Raw genomic sequence first — 25,724 nt, 5'->3', positions numbered from 1 at the left:
AACACAGTGAAATCCTCAAAAGGCCATACTCTTATGAATTTAGCAAGGTCAAAATCGGCCCCCCCAAAACTGACAAAAGGGCCTAAACAGCAAACTAATGTGCTGGGAAATCAAGTCTTACATAGAGAGTTGAGGTGCTTGCGTGAATCCAGACACCATCAATCTGGGACAATTGGTTGATGCCTAGTCCAAAAAAGAATCTACCTGTGCCTCTCCCTAGGGGTATCAAGGGATGTGAGGTACCTCTCAACTACCTGTCCTCAGCATGAAGCAGCTTGTCTGTGCCTGCTGTAGCTCAGCTCCCTGAAACCAACAGCCTCTGGCCGCACACAAGCCCTAACGTTCATGTCTCTGCAGACGTTGGCCTCTCTGTGCAGAGTAGTGATAGACACACACCAACCCCCAACCCCTCAGCGTGCCCCCTACGGGATCCAGACCCTGTCACTGGATGCTCTCAGAAATTGCTAGGTAAGCTGTGACAGTGTACACATAGCTTGACTGGCACAATGACACAAAATCAAAAGTATAACATGCCTCAAAACTCAATTTTAACAGGCTAAAACCCTTGACTAAAGTAGTTTCTCACCTAAAGCAAACCTCCACTGTCACCAACCCACCTGGCTGGGATCCACTATTCATGGATGCAAAAAGCCCTGTCCTTTTTGGTCCCTCAGTGATGGACAAAAAAGGTGTCCTTCTGCCTTCCTCTTATACCTCAAAGCTCACTGTATTTATCCCCAGAGCCGGGCTGACCCTCTGCGGTTTCATTCCTGTGGTGCTGGCTCTAAGGTGTCTTCACATACTCCTGTTTACTGTGTATGCAGGTGTGGCTTCCACTGTATTGACTTGGAATGCATAATTTACACGTGACTGCATGAAACCTGTTTGTCACTTCTGCCTGAGACACAGTCATTATACATATTTTCAGTACATACACACAACTCCTTAAATAGCATCTGTAGATACATCTCACAATGATTATGAAGGTCAGTATGATATAAGCTTTTATTAGATGCCTCTCACAATCTCTTTTAGATGAATACTGTACTAAGAAAGTAGCATGTGGGGTTTAATGAGTTTGTCAGGCCTAAGAGGAGTTGCTGTTACAGGACAGTGAATCCTTTGTCAGTTGAAATTTGAGGGGTGCTTAGGGTTGCACCTGGGATGGTTGATGGATGCCTAAGCCAAGAAAGAAAGTATCAGCCCTCTACAAACCACTGGATGGTTTGGAAACCAGACTTAACCTCTCCACCATGGCATAATTTTAACCTCAGTCAGGGAATGAATATATTCCCTGCTGCAAGAACGCACAGATGCATGTGGCCTTTAGATTAGCAGCATAGCCTGCACACTGAATCCTAGTTGTTTTCAATCTACATCACTATATGCATGCTATCAGAACAGAATCATTTTACCTGTGATATCCTCGTGCCGAAGAGCCTTGTCCTCAACTGAACACTCAGCTCCATAACCCTGAGTTTCCTGTTCTGCCACCACTGGTCTGTTAGTCACTATGCACAGCTACTATTGTAAATGCTCAGAATATGTTATCTTGGTTGCTAGGAATGCAAGCTTCAACTCATTGCTATTCATGTTAACAATCAATCCCACATTAGTGTCTAATATTATTGCCCCCCGAGATGAATGATGACAGCATTCCGGGAGGCACATTGTTACTGGGGTTTATAAATCAGGGATTTCAGCTAATACCAATTTCAGATGGATCAACTGAAGTGGATTCTGTCCTGTGGAAAACAGTGTTGGCATCTCTGGTGTCCTGCTTCTGTAGCCTTCTATACGCAGTGAACAAGACTGTAGCCCAAAATTCGCACCAGGAGTGGAGACTGCTGGTGACAACTTTGGAAGTACATATCAGCCTTTTAATGGTTTACCTTTCCTGTACCCCCACTATTGGTTTTAGGGTTTTCCTGTGGGTGTTTAGGAGTTCTAAAAACGAAACAAAGTTAAGCAATATGCATCATTGGTAATTTGACTAAATCTTTTAATTTGGCTGCCTCCATAGCTATCTTTGTTAAAGAACACTGTGTTTGTAACACACATTTTCTATACATGAGGATATTTTACATCAGATTAATCTATGCTATACTGTGTATCAGCAATAAGGTGTCTAATCTGACATTTTCTACTTGTAAGATTACCTACATTTATTTTCTGGTAGTTAGAAACTTCTATGCTGGTATATAGCAACAGGGAAGATGCTGGACAATCTGTGTGACTAATGACTTTGTATTATAACTTAAAAACCTCCATTTAATTTGATAGCACAAGAGGAGGCCACCATATGTAGCAAGTGTTTAAAATAAAGCCTTTTCACTGTTATTCTTACAGTCTACATATCTTTAGACAATACTGATGCCACTTCTGTCATATAGTGAAGCAGGATGGTTTAGATTATATCTTTGTTCTTTTGTGTTTTGACAGATGTCACTAATACTGTGCAGGATTTTCTCTGTATTGAAGAAGAAGAGGATGAATCAATAGAAATCACACTTGAGGGGGAAAATGTCCCATACTTGAATATTCAGTAATTCATCTACTTGCATGGTCCACGGTACATATTTTCATCTTTAAATAGGACACAACTGTCTTGGAAGCCTGTGGACCAGAGAAAGGTATGGCATTGCTAGCATGTTATAGATGTGTACATTTTTTAGATGTAAAACTATATAAACTATAGACAACTTTATTCCAAATACATGATGCAAACTTTTATTTTTGGTGTGTTTGAGAATGAGACACAACCCCACCTTGCAGTCAAACAAACAACAAAAACAATTTCTTAGTGTTAGTCTAATGCTTTTTAGATAGAGCCTTTGATTGTGTGTTCAATAAGGAAGTTCTAACTGAATCAAACTGAACAGAGTTTCTCCTAGGCATGCTGTCCTACCGTTTCTATCTTTTAATTCATTTTCATTATAAATCAAGCAGTTTGCCCCCTGAAAAATGCTTTTTCAGGCTTGTTTTCTTGCATGAAGTCTTAGACCCATCTACTTTGCTAGTTTAACTTAGGCTGTGTCTGCACTACATTGTGAACTAGGGCTGAGAGTCCCCTGCTTGTGATATTTATGCTAGCTCTCATCGAGCTATCAAGAGGATAAATACAGTAGAACCTCAGAGTTCCGAACACTTCGGGAATGGAGGTTGTTCGTAACTCTGAACAAAACATTGTCGTTGTTCTTTCAAAAGTTTACAACTGAACATTGACTTAATATAGCTTTGAAACTTTACTATGCAGAAGAAAAATGCTGCTTTTAACCATCTTAATTTAAATGAAACAAGCACAGAAACAGTTTCCTTACCTTGTCAAATCTTTTTTAAACTTTCCCTATTTTTTTTTTGTAGTTTCACGTTTAACACACTACTGTATTGTACAGTACTTGCTTTATTCGGTGTGTCTCTGCTGTCTGTGTACTTCCAGTTCCAAATGAGGTGTGTGGCTGACCAGTCAGTTCGTAAGTCTGAAGTTCTACTATAGCAATGTAGCTGTGGTAACATAGGTACTGGCAGTGGAGGCACAGCTGAGCATCTGGTTTCCGGCAGATTTGTACTAGGCACAACTCAGCTGTGCCTCTGCTAGCTACACTGGTATTTATACTCTCACTAGCCTGACGAGAGTTAGCGTGAGTACGTGAACCTGAGCAGGGGAATCGCACCTTTTGCTCATAGTGTAGGCACAGCCTAAGTGTAGAGCATTGAGGGAAGTGACTCATTGGGCTTCAGTAACATATGGTTGAAAATAAGATGGAGAGATAAAGAGTAGAGAGGACAGTGAAGAACAAAACAAGGGGATAACCAAAAAATATCAGAAATAAATATTTTTACAAAATATTTCCCCAGTCATGTAACATCTTGTTCCTATTTTAATTTTTGATTGTGTCTAACTGGCTTACTCGGATCATAAATAAGAGATTTCCCAGTCTTTTCTTCCATTCCTAGAGGTTTTTAGTTCTCATTTACTGGCCTCTTGCTAGTTATTTAAATTGTTTAAATACATTTTTTTTTGTAAATTCTAAATGCTTCAGAAACATTATGTCTGGTTAAAACACTATTGTTATCCAGCCTCTTTCTCTCTCATGCTTTACTTCACTACTTTTTTCCAGTGTGAAGGTGGTGTTGCCTATCTTGCCATTAGTGGTGGAAAGATTTTTCTCTCACTCTGTCTCACACATGCACACACATTTCCTCTTCCATCCCACCCCCTATTTTCTTGTTTTTAAATTTCAATACTGAAAGTATAGGTTCCAAGGGTACGCAGCAAGGAGATCTTTGTATATTCAGGGTTGTACAAACATGAAATAATTAATCCACATAGCACTCCTGCGTAGGCAGCTAGTTTTCCTATAAAGCAAATAACTGACTTACCCAGGGTTACACAATAAGTGGCAATGCTAGATCTGGGACTTCGCAACTCCAAAAGTAAAGTTGTATGGGGCATGATAAAACATAATATTTGTGCATCAGTTATTAGTGAATTAAAATAATTTAGCTTTGGCAAATGCAGTCATTGTTATAATCAGTTGTTTCTTGTGTATGCTTCCTAGATTATTCTTAAACATATATTTTGAGATCTTAGTGTGGGAATTTATGAAGGAGACAAGTTCTTCAAAGCTCTTCCTTTGTCCTACTGACATCACCTCTGTCTTTCTGGGTTCATCTTTAGCCAGTTGCACTTTGTGTAGGCACTGATCTTTTTTTAGGCATTGGGAGAAGGTGCTGTTTTACATCTGCCATAAGAGATGTAGAGCTGGCTATCAACTGCATGTTACTGATAGTGTTTTTATAGATCTTGCATGGTGGCTGTGCAGGGGGGAAAGGAGAGGTTCTTTGCCTTTGCTATAGGAACTGCCAAATCTTGAGCTGCAGATTTACTCCATACCTGCTCAGTTCAAGTTGTTTCCTTTGTGACTAAGTAGAGTACTTCCCATTGTGAGGAACCGTCTTGAGACTTTGCAGAGAAAATGGATCAGATTATAACCGGAGCTGTTTGTCAGTGGTAGTCCAGCAACATCTTGAGAAGATAGAGGTTAGGTCATCTCTGCTTTTGTCTAGACTAGTGATGTTCACTGACATTCAGGATAGATTGGGAGAATTTAGTTCCACAGCCTGTTCTTTGGACCCACTTCCTTTCTGGCGGCTGAGGCTAATGGGGAAATACTGGATTTTAAAGAGAGCAGATGACAAGCTGGTGTTAAAATGTGCATGCCAGCCTGTTTTACACTGACTGTCAACAGTCTGTGGGGGCTGTTTCAAAATCTGGAGTTCATCAATGCACACTGGTATTCCAGCCATGCCTTTTACTCCAGGAACAGGGAGGGATGCTGGCATAGGAGCTTCAATGGCAAGAGAAGGGTTTGAATTTGTTTCATCTCATTCAGATGCTTAAACTTACTTAACAAAGATTTTTCTAGTCCGTCAGGTGACCTTTGTGTATTTGTAATGCATAGGAATCCAGACTTGGATTTCTACATGTCAGAGAATGGTCATGTACATGGACCATTTGTGTAAATGGTACCTGCTGTAGAGATTTGAGCACTGGATGTTCCCTTCTGTTTACGCAGAAAAAAGGTAGTGGAAAATGGGTGGGGACAACAGTTTAGCTCCATCCACTCATCTGCTCCTTCTCTCAAATTTACCTCATCTCTTCTACAGTATTGTTATGGGAATAAGGCTGCCTGCATCTGGAGGGCCAGGTAGCAGCCACTCTACATGGCTTACTTCTTTTTAGATCATCAGAGATGAAAGTGGCAAAGCAGAGATAGTAACTGATACTGGAAGCAATATTAATTTCCACACTGCAAGGTCCCTTCTTCTAGGAGGGAGAAGTCTGACTCAAAGGCTAATATCAGCTGTTACGTACCCAGGGGGCGAGAGGGAGGGGAGAATATCTGTCAGTTTTGGACCTTCTTTCCCCATGGCTCTTTTAAGGTTTGCATGCCAAAAGCTCTGCCACCTCCACTGTCACCAAACCCCTCCACTGTGTTGACAACTTCACAAAATGAAACACAGAGTTTCCTCTTCTGGTGGCTTTTTCATCATGGGAGGATAAATCTGACCCCATGTAAGAAAAGTGCTACAGGAAATTGTCATCTGTACAATGGGTGACAATTTTAATTGAGAACTTGCTTGAAGAAGAAAATAGTGAAGTAGCAAAGAACGTGCCTTAGGGCCTACTGGGGTACTGTTTGATTGTCTTGTATGACACGTAAGTACAGCTAATTGGTGGTTCATTGATATCTTACATTTAAATGCTTGAGTGTGGATTAACTAAAGCTAGATCATTATAAACACATGTAACTAGTGAAAAAATGTGCAAGATCGAAGGTTTTTCAACATTCGTTAACATAATTAGCTTTAATATGGAACAGAGAGTTGTTTTAGCTAATAAAGTTTTGGAGGAAATGATAAACTAATGTGACTCCAAATCCTCTCTAGTTTGTAATAAGAAGGCATGAGCTGCATTTGCTCCTGGCTGCGCAATGTGATTTAGCTCCTCGTGATGAATTGCATAAGGATCAAACTTAGGTCACAGGTAGACATAATGGGATGATTTTTGTAAGCAAAAGCTAATAATAAAAAATGGATGATGCTGACTTGCAGGAAGGCAAAATAATGCTGCATTTCAAAACTAGTTTTCTGATGAAGCAAAAGCTCTCTGATTTTAAATCTCACAGGCAATGCTATTTAAAGATACTCTTATCCTTGAGTCTGTGATGTTCTTACTCATCTAAAAAGCAAGAGTTGAACATACATTAGCAAATTGATTTAGACTGATTACCTTGTTCAGCTGGCTATGTGTCTAAGACACATGTTTCAAATAGAGGTGAGAAAACTATTTGCAATGACCAGTGTATTTGACAAATTTGTCTTTTTTTCTGTTTGAAAATTATCCATGAACAAGCTTCATCTTTTACAAAATTGTTTGTTGGGTGGTATTCTGTGAAAGGTTTGTGCAGAGGTATTTCATCTTGTGAATTTCTTGTGCACTGTTGCTATGGCTGTTGCCATCAGTAGGTTGCTACTTGTCTTGTCTTAACGGACAGGTTAGTCAGTCACATGGTCTTTGTTCCTTGAGTCAACGACTCTGAAATCCAAAAGACCTGCATGAAACATATTCATAAATGACTGCTTATATGACTATGCACATTTGCGTGGGCATTCACAGCACTTTACCATTATGGAGATAGTCTTGCAAACAAAATTGTACAAAAGTCAGAGAGAAAGGATGGGTTGGTGCTTAGGGCATTAGCCTAGAACTTCAAAGTCCCAAGTTCAATTGCCACTCCAGGACAGACTTTGTGTGAAGCTGGGCAATTCACTTACCCCTCTTTCCACCTCCTTTCCGCATCTGTAAAATGGCAATAATAGTACTTCCCCACCTCACTGGGAGCTTGTAAGACTAAGTATATTAGAATGTGAAGCATTTTAAGATCTACTGATGAAAAGCGCTAGATAAGAGCTGGCGATTATTATTGTGTGATCGTTCAAGGAAAGCAAATGGGTGGAGGGTACAAGTGGTTTCAAAGCAAATTTTTGGTTATGATCAAAAGATGGTTCATTAATTCTTCCTTTCAGTATTTTCCCAAATCTGGCTGTAATCAACTTTTAATAGTATAAATACTTCTCCTTTTCTTAATGAAAATGGCCACTGGAAATCATTCACATGTTGATTGTAATAGGAATTCAGCATTATAAAAATAAGACATGGAGGTTAATATTACAGTAGGAGCGTGCATAATGGGGGCAAGCAGGGGCATGGACCCCCCCCAGTAATCGGCAGGGGCACAGAGCTCCTCTGGCTGCATGGGGAAAGCGAGCTCCTCTGACCCTGGGCCTGTAGGGGGGAGAGGGAGGTCACAGAATGTGCCCCTCCAAAAGCCTTAAAGTTTTATACCTGTGCATGCCCCTGGATTACAGGGTAGATAAAAAAAAATCAGATTTTTTTATTTAAATTGAATTTTTTGAGTTTATTTAAATGATATTTTTTTCTTTTAAAACAAACCAGTTTTAAAATGAAATCTGAATTGAATACAAAATATGTTAAGGTCTAAACTTATTATCTCTTGAAACATTTAAATAAAAAATAAATATGCTGAATTCATGACCTTTATGACCAAAAACTTTGAGTTAAAGGGGCTGCTTTTCTATATACAGAATTGGGGAGAAACATCTAACTTTTGAGGTTGAGCTTTATAAATGTGGCACAATAGGTCATGTACTGTATTAAAAGCATCTTGCTTTGATCCTGCTTGGGACTCAGGGGCTATGCTGTGGGGTGCAAGAGACTGGCAAAATCATCACAGATATTGGGACCCTGGCCTCTGACCCCAGGAAACACTGTCATGTATCTCATTAAGACTAGCTACTGAACTGAAATAATCAGCTTAATTCACTGACTGTAGTTAATTTGTCTGTTTTAATAACTCATTTAGTTGTAAATGTGAAACAAGGGGGGAGGGATAGCTCAGTGGTTTGAGCATTGGCCTGCTAAACCCAGGATTGTGAGTTCAATCCTTGAGGAGGGTGCCAGTTGGGGGTTGGTCCTGCTTTGAGCAGGGGGTTGGACTAGATGATCTCCTGAGGTCCCTAATAAACTATGATTCTATGCTTCAATAAGAGACATTTATTTACCCAAAACATTTAAGGTTGTTTTGTTTAATAAAAAAACTAAATTTTGGGTGCAGTTTTGTGTGTAATTAAATTCCAGTTACCATGCTAATGCAGTTTGACACAAATCATGAGCAAAAAGTTAATTATATAATATATTGTTGCAATAAATAAAGCCAAGTCCGTCAGTCTGTTCCAGTGGAGCGCCCCAAGCGGGTTTTTTTCCTTTCCTTTATTATAATGTTTAATATAAATCATTCTATATATGCATGTGCAACCTCTCAACAACTCTCCCCCCCTCTGATTGGTGCTCTATCTGCATCGTGTGTTCCAGTGGTACACACCACTGGGTCTGTGTGTGTGTGTGTGGATCGAGTGGGGGTGGAACCACTTCAACCGCTTCAAATTGGGGCGGTTTTCCACTTTTTTGCTTGCTTGAGAAGTGTAAAGTTCCTACAATATATCATTCTCCATTTTCTAACATACCAAAATGTACAATTAATAAGAATCTGAAAATAGCAAGCTATAGAATTGCTTAAATAAATGTATATGGTTACAATGTATGCTCCTAGGTAGCAAAAAGATTTACCAAATGTAGCGCAAAAGCTTCTTTTAGTTGTAAATCATACCATTTAAACATGAATATCAACCAATGAGAGTGTGCCATTTTTAGAAAATAACAAGTAAAAATGGAAAAGTTGATTAAAATTGATGATTTCAATAAAAACTTTCTACTTGGTGATTTAAATCATGGTTTAAATTGCCTTATTTAAATAAATCCACTCTGTAGCATTATGCCTGCTTTCCTGACTATTGTGCGTGTGTTTTGATTATTGACCATTTTCATAGCTTTCCATGGGACTTAGGAACTTAAGTGCCTTTTCAAAATGGGACTTGGGCATCTAAGTTGGTTAGGTGCTTTTAAACATTTTATCTTACATACATCGTCCAAATGAATTTGGCTTTTCATGATGATGCTAGAAAAACTACTCATTTGAGTAAAGAAGTCTTAATTTCACTTATCCTGGTGAATTTCACTGAATGATATTGACTTCTTGGAAATTCACCCTGTGGGACATGTGGATTTTTAAAGCTCCAGCAGGTCTATGTGACAAGGATAGAAATGGGAACAGAAATGCAAGAGAATTCCCAACTGTTAGTGCATCTGTTCTTGAGTTTGGGGTGGATAGAAAAAGAGAACTTTGCAACACTGCCACAAAACTGTGTGTGTGTTTTACTTTTGTGGAAGGCTGTTCTTTTCCCTGGAAAATTCTGTCTCCTAGCATCTGCTGTTTGGAAAGCCAGGTATTGTTCAGCGTGGCTTTCTCTACTATTACCAGTTACACAGTTTCATGAATGCGGAAATTTGCCAAAATTACATTTTTTCCCTCCCCTTTTGGTACATCTTAAAAAATCCTAAATAAAATTTAGATTTTTGCATTAAAAACAAAGATGTAATTGTTTATTTTTATAATGTGTTTGTAAAACTCTGTAATCTGACAAGCTCTCCGTACAAATATGAGCTACTTCCCCTACCTTGTAGAGCCCAGAAATTCTCCAAGTACAGCAAAGTAATAGTGCAGTGTATTAATTCCTGGGTAGCTTTTTCTACCCTCTAAGCACAGGGCTTTGCTAGCAAGGCACTAGTGTTGGATGGCTGTACAAGTGCTGGCACAGTTTCAGCATGCACTTCACGGTTAGATAAGTGTAGTGGTAGACAGTTAGATAAGTGTAGCGGTAGAAGTGTTCTTGGTGAGATAAGTTAAGCAATGTTATGCTCAGTGACTTACAAGAATTAATCTCCATGTTGGATGTTCATGTGTGTTGTGAACAAACAAACAAGAAAAAAAGGAAGAGTTACATAACCAGCAGCTTCTGTGGCCATAAAAAGTTCTACCTCGTATCACTGACTGAGACTTATGGTCCCGTATTAAAGATAGTGGATCTTCAGAGTACTATCAAGCTTCTTGTATATTCATACAGAAGAGAAAGTGTGAACCACTTGTATTGCTTTGTATGGTGTACACTCAATAAACAACCAAGGAAGGGGAGACAGGAAGTCAGGAGACTCAGTTTTTTTCTCTCAGGCTCAATGTCCACACTAGTAAAACTACAGTAACTATTATATGAATGCGTCTTTAATCGTATTCTAGATGGTAAAAGTGGTTTCCAGAAGATGTAAATTCAAGGCTTGAAAATTTTAATAATTAATAATAATAATAATTTTAATAATTATAATAATTCAAAAATTTGAATATTATTTGTCCTACATGTAAGTCACTGGTGAGAGTTGAGGTACGTGTATAGTTCTATAAGGATAGGATGAAGTGGGATGTGACTATTTAAATAAAAAGTTTGAAGAAATGTCTATATTTATAGATGATTATTCTTAAATAAAATTAAAGAATTTTAAACCAGGTTTAAAACGTACAAAGAAACATTTACATAAGTGCCATGAGTTTTTGGTTTTCAGAAGAACAGTTTAAAAAAAGAAACAGTACTAGGGCAGTCCAGCAAAACAACAAAAATAAAAAAACAACCAACCAATCAACCAAAAAAACAAAACAAACAAAAAATCTACACCTGCTACTGGGAGATCATCATATAAGCATGTTTTAAAAAATATTTAAAAAACGCTAACCTTGTATTACAAGTGAATTCTTAAACAAAAAACATTTTTAAAATATTTTCTTTTCACTATTTTGTACATTTTTTTTGTATGACAATCAGCTTGGACAATGAAAATAATCTAGTTTCATTTTCAGGTTCTTGTCCTTTAGCACAATAGTGAAGTTTTGCAATCAGACACTTCAGGGTGCCATATCTTATTGCCATAAGGAAACAGCTTTCCAGTAGATCTCTTGCTTAATTCACAAAAATGTTTCTATTGGTCGTGTGAAAGCTTTTTATAGAACCTATATTTTATGTTAAATTTGGCCTCATTCCTTTTTAAAAACCAAAAACATCCCACCCATTTTATTTGAGTTCAAGATGTTCAATCTTTTTTATTTAATTTATCAAAGTGTGTGTGTGTGTGTGTTTGTGTTAAAACTGAAGTTTAATAAAAATAAGAGCAAATCTGCATACAGTTTCAATAATACTTTAAATCAGTATTTCTCAATGTGGAACAGCACCAGTCCCTGAGATCTCCCTGACACAGTTTAGGAAAGTAGCAAGCTGGTCCCTGGTATCAAAAAGGTTGAGAAACATTGTGCTAAGTCATAACTCGAAGCTACACAGTGTATGTCCGCAGTGTAGTCAGAGGTGTGAGTGGAGCCCATATAGACGTACCCAAGCTAGCTTTGATGTAGCTGGCCCAAATAATACTAATAGTGAAGCCACGGCAGCATGGGCTGTACAGTCACGCCCAGGATCCCTGAATATATACTTGAGCACCCATGCTGCCATGATTTCACCCCTATTGTTGTTTGAACTAGCTAGATCAAAGCTAGCTTGGGTATGTCTACACATGCTGCAGTAACACCTCTGACTGCTTTGTAGCTGTACCCACAGGCTCTTAATAACATGTTTAATAACATAATATTTCTTAACATTCTCCTCTCTGAAGACATAGTAGCAACTCCGCTGTATCTCTTTTGGCTCACTTATGGAATGGAAGGGAAACCATGCACGTAGGCCCCCAAAGATATGCATGAATATGTCAGAGGGACATAGATTCAGTTTAGTATCTATGTATATGTGCAACAAAGTGCTACTTGCCAATATGGGGGGACGGATAGCTCAGTGGTTTGAGCATTGGCCTGCTAAACCCAGGGTTGTGAGTTCAATGCTTGAGGGGGCTGCTTAGGGATCTGGGGCAAAAATCAGTACTTGGTCCTGTTAGTGAAGGCAGGGGGCTGTAGTCAATGACCTTTCAAGGTCCCTTTCTGTTCTAGGAGATAAGTATATCTCCTATTTTTAATTATTATTATTATTAATAGTAATATTAGCAATGAAATAAAAAGCAGCATAATTGGAGAAAGACCAACTTGATTTGATCACATTCAGTATTGGGTGTTGATGTCATTAAAAAGTAAAATTGTTTAAACTTTTTCCTGTGTTTGAATCATGCTTCAGAGATTTTCCTGTGATATGTTGTTGATTTTCTTGTGTGTTCTGCAAGTGCATAGACTTTTGTTGTTCAACTGGTGACACAGTGAAGGGCATTTCTCTGCTGTAGAAAACAGATTCTAGGCTTTGTAACAACAATGGTGATGTAGTCACCATGTGAGGAGGAATGTGTGGTGGTTTGTCATGACAATTCAGACAAAGAGGAATTTAAGTTAGTTGCTGTGTGTGTATTAAACGGGACAATAACTAGCAGAGCCAGCCACTGGCCAGCCACTATCAGACTCTATGATCCTGGGCCCTACCTTCTCATCTGGGATACCTAGAAAAGGCTGGGTCATTTCAGTTTTCATTTGAAAATAAAAACAAAGCAAGACAAAACAAACCACAACTCTACTGCTTGTGAAAATACCCTTGAAAATGCCACTGATCTTTTCCCCGTCCTTTCCCCAAATATCAATCATAATTTAAACTTCCCTCTGAGCCACCCAGTTCCTGCCTTAGTTGTCTGTGTAAACAATTGCTACAAGTCCTGTGATTATTTTTTTTGCGAGGGAGGTCCTCACATCAATTTGCAGGTGTAGATGGGAGCTAATGTTTAAACCTACAATCCCAAAAGCCATCTTGTTAGGGGTACCATGGGGCTGTCAGACTCGATTACAGTTCAGTGTAGTGGAGCTTAAATTTAAATGATTGTGGAACATATTACAGTTATGTAATGAATTGGAAATCTCAGCAAAGCTGTATGTTTGAGGTAAGATTACTAAAATGTGCTTCTGTTAAATTTTAAGCACTTTCAGGGCCTGATCCAAGGAGGTGTAATTGATTTTGCTAAGAATTAAGAGTGCACAGCACCTCCCAGGCTCGAGCCCATACTTCCTGAAGATTTTTATGCTCCCAATCTGCTGTTGTCAGATGAACTACTAAATAAATCCGATCAAAAGAGTAATTGGCTAATGGTCTCTCTTTGTTTTCCTTCCTCTACAGCTTGTTGTTTCTGAGTGTTGAAACTTTGAGATTGTCAGTGTTTGCAATGTCTGCACTGTTTTGAATTTGAACAGAGCTCTGCAGACGTTATCTGCTTTTCTGTGACACTTATCACCATAGTACCAGAATGCTTCAAATAGGAAATGTTTTAAAATTATAGTATATACAAAATAGCAGCCAATATTGAGTAATATACCCATATCTCAGGGATAACATTGATGCAAAGATAGCAATATTGCTATATTTGACACTAGATTGTGCTATTGCAGATGCTCTCGCAGTTTATCTGATTATATAATAGGTTCGCTCTTGAAGAAATGCTCATTGTCAGCTGTGAAGTTTGCTTTTGGGGATTGGTCTTGCTTTGAGCAGGGGGTTGGACTAGATATTCTAACCCTGATGTTCTATGAATCTATGAAATCAACAGCAAAGAAGGTTAGGTTTTTTTATTATTATTATTTTAGCAGCCATGTTCTGTATGGAGTGAAGAAGGGCAACATGCATGTTTGGGAGGCCAGAGAGGAAGATGTTGCAGGTTATAATTAGGTTATAATCAGGGGCAGCTCTAGGCATTTTGCCGCCCCAAGCACAGCAGGCAGGCTGCCTTCGGCGGCGTGCCTGCGGGAGGTCTGCCGAAGCCGCGGGACAAGCGGACCCTCCACAGGCAAGCCCCTGAAGGCAGCCTGCCTGCCGCCCTCGCAGCGACCGGCAGAGCGCCCCCAGTGGCTTGCCGCCCCAAGCACGCGCGTGGTGTGCTGGGGCCTGGAGCTGCCCCTGGTTATAATGATGACCTGCATAAGACATTTGTGAGGGAGAGAAAAGGACTGATCTTGGAGATGAGGAGGAGGAAGAAGCAGCATGAATTGAACTCTGCCTACATGTGTGGGGCAAGGGAGAGGAATGAATTAAAATTACTCCCTGTTTGCAGACCTGAGTGACTGAGAGAAGGTGGTGTCAATAGTGAGAACACAGGGGAAGTGTAGTGTTATTAGTGGGACTGGAGAGCGAGGGTCAGGATTAAGGAGGTACCAAGTTAGATGTGACACATCTAGAGTTCAGGAATGCAAGTTGAGGCCAGACTGCAATCACACAAATACAGGCCCCTTTAGGCGTGTAACGCCAGCCTCTATGTATGCTCAGTTAAGGTCTTGCCTACAACTCTGCCTGCCGAATCGCTTGTTGGTAATGAAACCATGGCAGGAGTTTTGGAGAAAAGATAGGGAGTTCTGTTTTTCCCATATATATACTAAACTGACAACAAGACATTGAAGAGGTTTCAGAAAAACAGACTGGGGCTATGCCTAGACGAGGATAAAAAACCTGCAGCTGACTCAGACTTGCATGGCTCAGGCTCTGAGGCTGAAAAATTGCTGTGTAGACATCTGGGCTTGGTCTGAAGCCTGAGCTGTGGGACCCTGTGAAGACGCATGTGAACGTGCGCGCACACATGTCAGAGAAGGCAAGGTCAAAGAAATGCACCTTGCAATTAGAGCAGAAAGTTATCAGGTGTGTTATGGTCCTTAGTTCCTGTGAGTGTTCATTCCAGAGTCTTGTGCTGGCCCTTGAGAATGCTCTATCTCCTTTCATGCTTTTTGTACTAAGCTAGTTAACATTTAAAGTATCATGATTGGTATTTGAATTTGTACCTTTTGAAACAAACAAATGGGGTCGTTCATATAATACTTAGTCCTGACATGATTGCAGGGACTACTGAACTAGATGACTTCTCGAGGTCGCGTCCAGTCCTACGATTTTATGAGCCTGTGCCTTGGAGCTATTGGTTTTCAAGTCGTCTGCAAACACAGGCAAACATCACTGCATTAGTTAAATTCAGGTCATGTTTTCATGGTTTTCTTTGCGACCATATTGCTAGAGGCTATCATATTTTTAATGACAGCTGAGACTCTGTGGAAGAGTTGAGAGTGCTGCCCATTCACTTCTGATGATATTCCTTTGGCCATGCCCCAGGCTTTTGGGAAATATTGAACTAAGAGGTCTCTTCTACCAGTAACTTTGATGTTATGTTTGTTTTGCTATAGTTTTGTCACCGTGCACTGCAGAAGCTTCCCTCATACTGTTCTCTACTGTCCTGCAAATCAAAACATCCTTCCCTGTCAAGAAGGCCCAAGAGTGGGATTAGAGAGAACAATTGGCACCAGAAGAGTCTGTGCGTTGCGGAAGTGAGGATTCCGAGAAGTTTAGTTTAATGGAACTGAGATGGCAGAAGCAAGTGAACGTATCTGTGGAAACCCAGGCTGGCATAGGGGAAGAGAGTGCTATTAACTCAGTTGGGTTGAGGGAAGAGGAGTGATTGTGTGGAGTTTATAAATATGACTGTACTATAAGCAATAAATACAATTGAATAAATCTTGATGTCTAACATGATAAGACACGTTAATCTGATATAAATGGCCAAAAATATCAATCTAAATTAGGTAGCTTACTGAACAGTTTAACGATTTACAGAGTGTTCTTGTTAGGATAGTCATTTGGGAGGAGAAAAGGTTGTATATATAAGGAAACCAGGAGAATAAACATTCTTTCATTCATCTGTAGGAGCTCTGGCTGACATGTTAAGACTTATACAAGTAAACAATACACCCTATTCATTTTCTCCTATGAGAAATAGCATATTCAACTAGCAGATTGATTTCTTGATAAAGAATAATAGTTTCATAGGCAGAAAGGATCAGTGCATTTTTCTAGTAAACAACAAATCACTTTTTAAATCCCCTGAATGCCCCAAATAACCAAGCTATGAACTCATCCATGGGTACAGTGTAAAAATGTGTGCCAATTACTGACTCTTACAATTTGCAGTTGGATGCCCCAGTGCAAATTATTCACTTGGAGATTTTAAATTGCATGTGCAATAATCTCTTGCATACATCAATCAAGCTTTCACCGTTAGGTGGTTGATTATTTTGTGAGTGTTTCTTGTCTGTTACATTGGCTAAATCCCAAATATCCTGAAAATATATTTGGGACTGTCTAATCTGATCTGTAGTCTGTAACACGCTTGTGTTCTGATTTGCCACGTAGTAATTCTAGATTTTGCAATTGTAACTAATTGTAGGTTTCTCTTTTGTGAACCATATTGTAGTGATGTATTTTTTGCTACTGTTAATATTTCTGAATAAATATATTTCTGGTTTGTGGATTCAGGGCTGGGCATTTTACCCAAAAATAAAAGTAAAAGATTTTGAGGAGGCGTTTTTGACCAACGTGTTTGACTCTCTTGTCATTCCCAGAAAACATTGCATATGTGTGGTGAACTACTTGCCAACATCCTTTCCAGCAAATGTTGGCAGTGTTTGAATCAGTTTTGTTGGCCGTTGCTGTTGGGTAGAAGTGCATTTTATTGGCATTCTTTCTGTGGTAGGGAGGAGTTTGCAGCTTGTGGATGATGGAGGATATTTACACATAGGATAGTTGTTAGTTCCCCGAAATTCTGCCTCTTATTGTTCGGTGTCATACCTATGTCATTGCTGTTCGAAGCTGCAGAGAGAGTGGCAGTTTGTCCTCCAAGGCTGCTTGCTTTTCAAAGGTGTTGTTCTTAAGTAATTCGCTTTCAGTTTTAGGCAGGGGTACTGTAGATCTGCCCAGTAATGCCAAAGCTTGAGATATTTTGTAAACATCTAATCTTTGCAGGTTGTGTGAGGGTTTCACTCAGGGCTCTGATTCAGCAGTACATAGCAGTACAGCATACTGGCACCTCTTTAATGCTGTCAAAATCTAAGCTTTCAATGGGGGTGAGAGGTAAGTCTCTCACTGAGATACATTCAGGTTACATTTCTGAGGCAAAGTGACATAGGCCTTCATCTACAGACCCTGAAACAGTAGTTCTGAGGAGTGTCACCTGTCTCATTTGTCTCTGAGTGCTAACTCAGATGCCAGTGAGAATACTTTAAATATCAACACTGTTAACTCACTGCTCATGAAAGCATGTAAGAAAAGGGAGGGGGGAGGATTGTGCAGATCTGTATAATCTCCTGTGAATGCCAGCTCATTTTAGCACCATAGATGAGTGGGCTTGGGGAAGTACCACCGCTCTTTACCCCCCAGACAGGAAGGAGTCAAGCCCAAGCAGGAAAGCCCATTGGGGCATCTGAGCACCCTCAAGGATGAGCCAAGCTCAAGAAGCCATGCCGGGCACCTGAGTCTCACTGAGGGAGTACCAGGCCTGAGGGACCTAGTAAAGCCCATGGCTGTATTTGGATTCCACTGAGAGGAGCTGAGTCCAGAGAGCATGAGTGGTTATGTTTTGGGATGGTCTAGATCAGGGGTAGGCAAACTATGGCCCGCAGGCCAGATCTGGCCCGCCAACCATTTTAATCTGGCCCTTGAGCTCCTGCTGGGGAGCGGGGTCTGGGGCTTGCCCTGCTCTGGCGCTCCAGCTGAGGCTCAGGGTTGGGAGACACTCCAAAGGCTCTTGGAAGCAGTGGCATGGCCCCCCTCCAATGGCCCCCTCTGGCGCTCTAATGGTGCCTACGGATGGGGCAGTGTGGAAAACCACCTGGCCACGCCTCCACATAGGAGCCAGAGACGGGACATGCTACCGCATCCAGGAGCCGCTTCAGGTAAGTGCCATCTGGAGCCTGCACCTCTGAGCCTCCCCTTGAACCCCAACCCCCTGCCCCAGTCCTGATACCCCCCTCCTGCCCTCCAAACCCCTCGATCCCAGCCCAAAGCACCCTCCTGCACCCCAAGCCCCTCATCCCCAGCCCCACCCTGGAGCCTGCACCCCCAGCTGGAGGTCTCCCCCTCCCCGCCCCAGCCTGGAGCCCCCTCCCGCACCCTGAACTCCTCATTTCTTGCCCCACTCCCAACCAGAGCCATCCCACACCCCAACCTCAATTTTGTGAGCATTCATGACCCGCTATACAATTTCTATTCCCAGAGGTGACACTAGGGCCAAATAGTTTGCCCACCCCTGGTCTAGATAATACATAGTCCTGCCATGAGTGCAGGGAACTGGAGGCTGTTGTTGTGGGTGGAGCTTGGAAGAGTAGCACTGTCTTTCTCCCCATCTGGTGTTTGATTTCAAGGTTCAAACAAAAGAGAATTGAACTAGGTCAGTCAGTTTTATTTTGCTCTTTGCTTGCTACAATCTTCTGAGAGAAACAGGGTTGAGAATGGGGATGCTGGATGTTTTACTGTAGAAGACAGCAAAGTATAGACATTCCATTTCTTTTTCTCTCTCTATTTTTAAAATATATACATTTCCAAATGCTTAGGGTATTTGGCCAGTGTATAAGTCTGGATTTGTGTTTTGGTGTTTGCTAACTTTAAGGGATATTAATTTCAATGATACATGCAGAAGAGCTCGGCTCCTCCTCTTCTCTCAGGCTTTTAAGATGTTCACATGGTATCTAATCCCAGTCTAAGGTATTATGTAGGCTACCTAATGATACTCAGTGATGTATGTGGGAGTCAGTCACCTGGTTACTCTTCTATGTAGTAAAAGCTTTTATTTGATTATTCTGTTTCCAGAGCTACTTGTGGAAGAAAAACATTGTTTTCAGAACAGATTTATTATGTGTTTTTGTAGATATTAGGGGAAGAACAGTAGTTTTGGTAGGCTGTTAACTGCCATTGTTCCTGCAATATCTCTAGGAATAATGATAAACACTCTCTAAGTATTTATAATTCCCCATTACTTCAGTGTCTAAAAGCCTTATGTTTTAATTTGTCTTCATAACACCTCTATAAGGTGTAATCCCTATTTTACAGAGGGATTAAGTGATTTGTTCAAGGTCAAACAAGGAGTCTATGACTGAGTTGTGAATTGAACCAGAATCTCCCAAGTCTCAGCCCAGTGCCTTAACCACAAAAATATCCATTCCTTCAGCTAGATTCTTTAAGTTTCTCAAACAGTCTGAGGTAGTTTTGTCATAGGCAATATGCTATTTGCGTGTATTGTTACTGCAGGATATCAAAAGCCCTTTATACTCAAACTGAAAGCAATGAGATCCTGGATTCCTGAGGGATGGTATCCTCTTATTGCGGCTTCTGTCTTTAGACTTCTTTTTTTGTAACCAGAGATCAGGCTGAATTCTTATATTAAATTTATCTCTGTCTGTTCTAGATCAATTACTTACGTACAACTTATTTAGTAGTGTTATTGGCTCAGAGTAAGGATTGCGGGGTACTCATTCTGATTGGCAGAATGACACACAGGCTGCAGAATCATAGGACTGGAAGGGACCTTGAGAGGTCATGTAGTCCCTGGCAGGACTAAGTATTATCTAGACCATCCCTGACAGGTGTTTGTCTAAGCTGCTCTTAAAAATCTCCAATGATGGAGATTCCACAACCTCCATAGGCAATTTATTCCAGTGCTTAATCACTCTGACAGGAAGTTTTTCCTAATGTCCAACCTAAACCGTCTTGCTGCAATTTAAGCCCATTGCAATTTTTCTCCCTCCTCCTTGTAACAACCTTTTATGTAATTGAAAGCTGTTATCACGTCCCCCCTCAGTCTTCTTTTCTCCAGACTAAACAAACCCAGTTTCTTCAATCTTCCCTCATAGGTCATGTTTTCTAGACCTTTAATCATTTTGGTTGCTCTTCCCTGGACTTTCTCCAATTTGTCCACATCTTTCCTGAAATGTGGCACCCAGAACTGGACACAATACTACAGGCCTAATCAGCACAGATTAGAGTGAAAGAATTACTTCTCATGTCTTGCTTATAACACTCCTTCTAATACATCACAGAATGATGTTTGCTTTTTTTCCCCCTCCCAACAGTGTTGCACTGTGATCCACTATGATTAAACAAAACAAATTACACAATGTAGGAAAACATATAATTCTTGCAGCAAGGGATGGTGAAAGCCAATCTCTTGATCACAGGCCACGTCTTTATCCAGTTGATAACTGAGAGACGACAAGACACCCCTAAATTGCTCCTTATATTTACTTGTCCATCTGACCTATTAAGGCTTACACCATAACCTGTAAATACTTCACCATTGTAAAGGGGTAAGAGAAGCCAAGGTGTCTACCACTATGGTTCCATTAATCTAGCACATCACAATCCCCCATCTCCCATCCACTGCATTAGAAGAGACAACTCCCTTCCTCAGTTTATTGCCAATTGGTTTGCAATTTTCTCATGCAGGAATTATCCTGGCAACATACAAAGTTGCCAAATTAAGTAAATAATCAAATAACTTAACCCACTACAACTAGAAAACAAAAGCCCTTTCCTGATGCTGAAAGAAAAATACAGTAAGCTAGCGAAACAACAACAAACAAACCCTAAAAGAAAAATCTACAAACAAATCCAAGCCCAAAACAAAGCAACTCTGCCCAAAACAAAAACCAACCTCCCAGCTAACTCAGAAGCATGACTTCAATAATGCTACTCACCATATGGCATACTAGAATTTGGCTCATTATTTGCTACTTCCATAGTCTTCTTTGAGAAGGCTCCTTAAAGGAGGCATTGTTGGTGTAGGTGAACAGTCCTTAAACTTTGACCTTTCTCCCCATTCTAGAAAATTCCTATAGCTTTATTCTTTAATGGCAGGAGGAAAAGTACTGAGAGTTTTAAGCTTGGATGTGAAAGTCCCATTTCCTCACCTGGGGATCTCTTCAAGTCACAAAGCTGGGGCATTATCTGAGTGACAGAAAGTTGGGCATATGTTGCTTCAGAGAGCAGGCATCTTGTCGGCTTAAATATTCTGTGGGTTCACGAGAGGAGCTGGCAGGAAGATCAGAGGAACATTTTAGAGTGTTGTTTTTGTGTGTGCCTTGGGACTGCTTGTTGTGACATGATTGGTTAAGTATCTACTGTTAATATATTTTTAACATGCATTTAGTACATGGAGTGTAAGAACAGCTACAATTGAATAAATATTGGTAAAGCTTTTATAAATGTGCTGTTCTGATAGAGCCTGATCCAACATCCATTGAAAACAATGAAAGTCTTTCCATTAACTTCAGTGGCCTTTGGATCAGGTTATTAACTTGTACAGAGAGGCTCAATTTATGGTTCCACCAGCTTCTGTTGGAAGAAATCCTAGTGCGTTGCCTGACATGGAAAGAAGCCTCATGCTGCCCTCTTTCCAAGACCCATGACAGACCAGCATTGCCCCCAAATTGGGCTACGCTAGCCAGGAAGGGGATGTAGCCACAATAGCTGGAGGATGCCCTTGTTCAGCTTCCATTTGTCATCAACTTCTGCTAGCAGGGCTGTTGCTGAGCCACTGGTCTTTAAGTACCGCTGTTTTCCCCCACCTCCATGCACTAGTAGTAAGTAAACCTGGATCATTGGGTTACTATGGTGTATGTCATTTTCCCTGTGTAGATTTACATGGCCTTTTATTGCTCAAGGTTCTGCCCTGGGAACTTTTGTCTCAGCAGCTGTAGTGATTGATCAGATTTTCTGTTTTGGAACTGCTAGGAGTTTTTTCATGTCAGAGGCTTACATGCTGCAGACCTGTGATACCACCATGATTATACAGTATTTCCATTGTTCTTATCCATGGAATGGAGGTGACAAAAACATTTTAAAAAACATGACAAACAATTCATTCCAATATATTTACAGTTACTTGCCGCTCCTTCCGCAAGAAACCCCCTCCCTGAAGTAATATGTAAAGTCAAAACCTTGTCCTCCCTTCAAATCCTTTCTCAAGATCCAATTATACCGTGATTCCTGCTGCAAATGGCTTGTAACGATTATGTATATTATCTTTTGTCTTGTTGATATAATTAAAAAAACCTCTTTTATTTAGCAAGTTTTGCATGGAGTTAGTCTATGTAACTGTGTGCCTCTGTCATTGTTAATCTTCCCCTCCTCCTCCCCGCCCATTCTGCATTTGTTTGTTACATCTAATTGTAACATTTTGCCTTTATTTAAAAGGTAAGTTCTATTGGGCTAGGGCTGTCTTACTCTGTGATTGTATAGTGTCTTGCACATTGGGGCCGCCGTCTGATGATTTATTACTGTAGTGCCAATCTTCTTTTGTATGGTTTGGGTAGGTAGTAATGACTACAAAGTTGTATCTAGATTTGCTAGCCAGCACATTGCCGTAGCAGTGAGCTGATGAATGTCCTTCAGGCCCCCAACGAAAGAACGAAGGAGACACTCAGAAATGATGTGCTCCATCATTTGTGCCTGGTGACCACAGTCACATACAGGTGTTTGCCTCATTTTCCATTTAAAGAGGGTTTGTCCACATCTCCCGTGAGATGTCTTGATGCGATTCAATCTGCACCAGTCTCTCCGACATAAATCAAATTCCCGGTGATTCCTCAGCAGGGTCAATGATGAGCTGTTTGTTTTGAGTGGTCGAAACACTCCACGTGGCTCTCCATTGAGCCTCAGCGTTGAAGTTGAGTGTAAGCATCTTGATGAGGTTCCACGGAGGGTTGTGGGATTTTAATCTTGTCTTTGGTGGGTTCTGCAGGTCATTGTGCAATGGGATCCGCATGTTTGCATTGACATGGTTTAGAAAGAGAGATGTCTGGGCAGCTCTTCTAATCTGTGGAAGCTAGATGTGTGATAGGACTAAGAGCCAGGCAACTGGAGTCGATTTGAGCATCTATCACACTATGCACATAGCGCTATTGAGTTGAGTATCAAGGAGTTTAGTGTGACTGCTGTTAGACCACATTGGCACACAATACTCAGCCACAGAATGTACCAAGGCAATTGTTGTGGTTAGTAGGGTCTGTGGACTGGAGCCCCATGATGTTCTGGCCTGTTTCCTGATAAGCGCGACATGACACTTGACCTTATTGCGGGTGTTCTCGAGGTGTTGTCGAAAGGTCAAATTCCAGTTCAGTGTAACGCCAAGATACTTTGGATTAGCCTCATGGCTGACGATTTCACTTCAGAATTGCACATTGAATTTGGTATTAGCCATTTTATTGTTCAGATGGAAAGCAGCTACCATGGGGTTTTTTCGGGTTAGGCCTAAGTTTCTAGCATTGGAAATAATCAGCCATTGTGCTAAGATCTCAAGTTATGGCACAGCTGATGGTATGAAGGCTTGTATGCTGAACAACTAGGGCAATGTCATCCACATACATGAATTTCCTTGACTCTGTCACTGATATATCCGTGTTGTATAGATTAAAAACTATCGAGGCCAGGACGGAGCCCTGAGGGATGCCAATCAGCATTCATTATTGAATAATGCATGGTTTGTGGTGTTGAACACGCTGCAGTGTGTGTACATCTGTTTTAAAGCAATGCTGGTGTGCATTATTGATTTCTGAAGCTCCTCATGCCATAGAAGCTAGGTACTGTAATTGCGCGAATTTTAACAAACATATACATTACATAGATAACCAGAATAATTGAAAATTTAAAACAAAAAATACCTCAGCCAAATTCAGTAAATAAGAGCCCCACATTGTAAATTAAATTCTGCCAAACTCTGTCTCTGGTAGCTGTCAAGCAAGGGTTGTGGTGAAGAGTGGTGAAACACTGGAATGGGTTACCTAGGGAGGTGCTGGAATCTCCTTCCTTAGAGGTTTTTAAGGTCAGGCTTGGTAAAGCCCTGGCTGGGATGATTCAGTTGGGGATTGGTCCTCCTTTGAGCAGGGGGTTGGACTAGATGACCTCCTGAGGTCCCTTCCAACCCTGATGATGATCTATGATTCTAAGGGTTGGGGAGGGGAGATTCTAGGAATTTGTGACAGAAAATTAAAATGCAGATGTAAATCCTTGGAGATATGAAGGTTTATAGGAATCTCTGAAGCTATAAAAAGTCTAGCTGATTAGTATTGAGGGAAGGCTGTTGAAGGCCAAAGAACTGCCAAAACTCCAGACCAATGGGGCAGAGGAACCTGATATCAGAGGTACTCCTTTACAGTGCAGGAAAAAAACCAAGACTAGTGACCAAACTGTCAACATATCATACGTTCTGGGCAGTCTGAAATCTAGACCCACATTTTGTGGCTTTGGCCCCAGTTCTGCTTGTTTCAGTGAAGGGGTTTTGTTGTAAGAGAAGCAATACACTTCCATAGTAGGGTGATTATATTGCTCACTGACAGTAATCTAGTTTCCAAAAAATGAGTCCTGCAACTGCCCCCAGTCTTTCAGATAACATGGGCCCAGGTGACTGAGGGTCTCAAAGATAATGACAACACCTTGGCTAAAATCCAGAACCAAATAGCACAGAGAGCAAGATCAGAGATGTGTACATATATTAATGGCTACATTGCCCATCCTACTTGAAAAGTCAATCAGATGTGTTCTGCACCATTTGAAACTCCCTAGTGAGCTTCATTAAGTACAGTGGTTGCACTAGACTTGTTCAGAGGGGACAAAGATTTGGGTATTTGTTGCAGGGGCAACATTAGATTGCAACGGTCTCTGCCCCCAATTTGAAATTAACATTCCTCCAACTTTTTTAAGAGATTCCTGACTCAAGGGAATTATCTTGTGAGAGATGGTTCATTAAACTATTTTGGGCTCATGTAATGCTGTCAAATAATATTTATTAATTTGTTTAACATTTTAATTGCAATAACACACAGGGGCCTCAGTATGGTAAGGGACTTATTGTCATAGGTTTTTACAACACCTAGCACATTGTATCATTTCCTGTTTGCATTACGGTGAAGTTGTCATTGCAACAAACACAGCCATTCAAATGTCAACCGTAGTGCTTCTTGATCATTGCTTTCTGTGGTGTTTGGACTTTTAAATGTATTATTTTTACAGTTTTTTACATGCCTTATTTGAAAAGAGGTCTCTCATACAATTTAAGAATATGACTACCTGGGACAGCACTTGTGAAACTTCAGTACAGGAAACCTGTGCAGTTTTTACGTAAGGATAAAGGCATTTTCACTTTTGCTTTCTCGTAAAACATCACAGGTGGTATTTTTAAAAACACTCGGGATTGGCCCAACTCTGCTGCAAGAGCGCTTTTGAAAATTCCACTCCATAGGTCCACTAAAAAGAAAATAGGATTGTCTGTTTAGGAACATAATAAATTGCTATTTCTAACGGTTGGTCTGCAATATAGTCAGTAAATGATTCTAGTGAATTTGATTTATATTTGATGGCTGGAAACA

The 25,724-nt window shown here is 40.5% G+C and overlaps 1 protein-coding gene across 2 annotated transcripts in view; it reads left to right on the top strand.

Annotated features, from left to right (window-relative positions):
- JAKMIP1 (janus kinase and microtubule interacting protein 1) overlaps window positions 1-25,724 on the top strand; it is a 269,959-nt gene that overhangs the window by 94,062 nt on the left and 150,173 nt on the right. For both annotated transcript variants that reach the window (XM_039539676.1, XM_039539674.1), the window contains exon 2: window positions 2,443-2,633. The gene's annotated coding sequence lies outside the window, so the exon portion shown is untranslated. The remainder of the gene's footprint in view (window positions 1-2,442; window positions 2,634-25,724) is intronic.

Source organism: Mauremys reevesii, linkage group 5 (genome assembly GCF_016161935.1).
Source record: "Mauremys reevesii isolate NIE-2019 linkage group 5, ASM1616193v1, whole genome shotgun sequence".
Taxonomy (NCBI): Eukaryota; Metazoa; Chordata; order Testudines; family Geoemydidae; genus Mauremys; species Mauremys reevesii.
The sequence above is the reverse complement of the archived record's forward strand: the minus strand, read 5'-3'. Positions and strand labels throughout refer to the sequence as shown.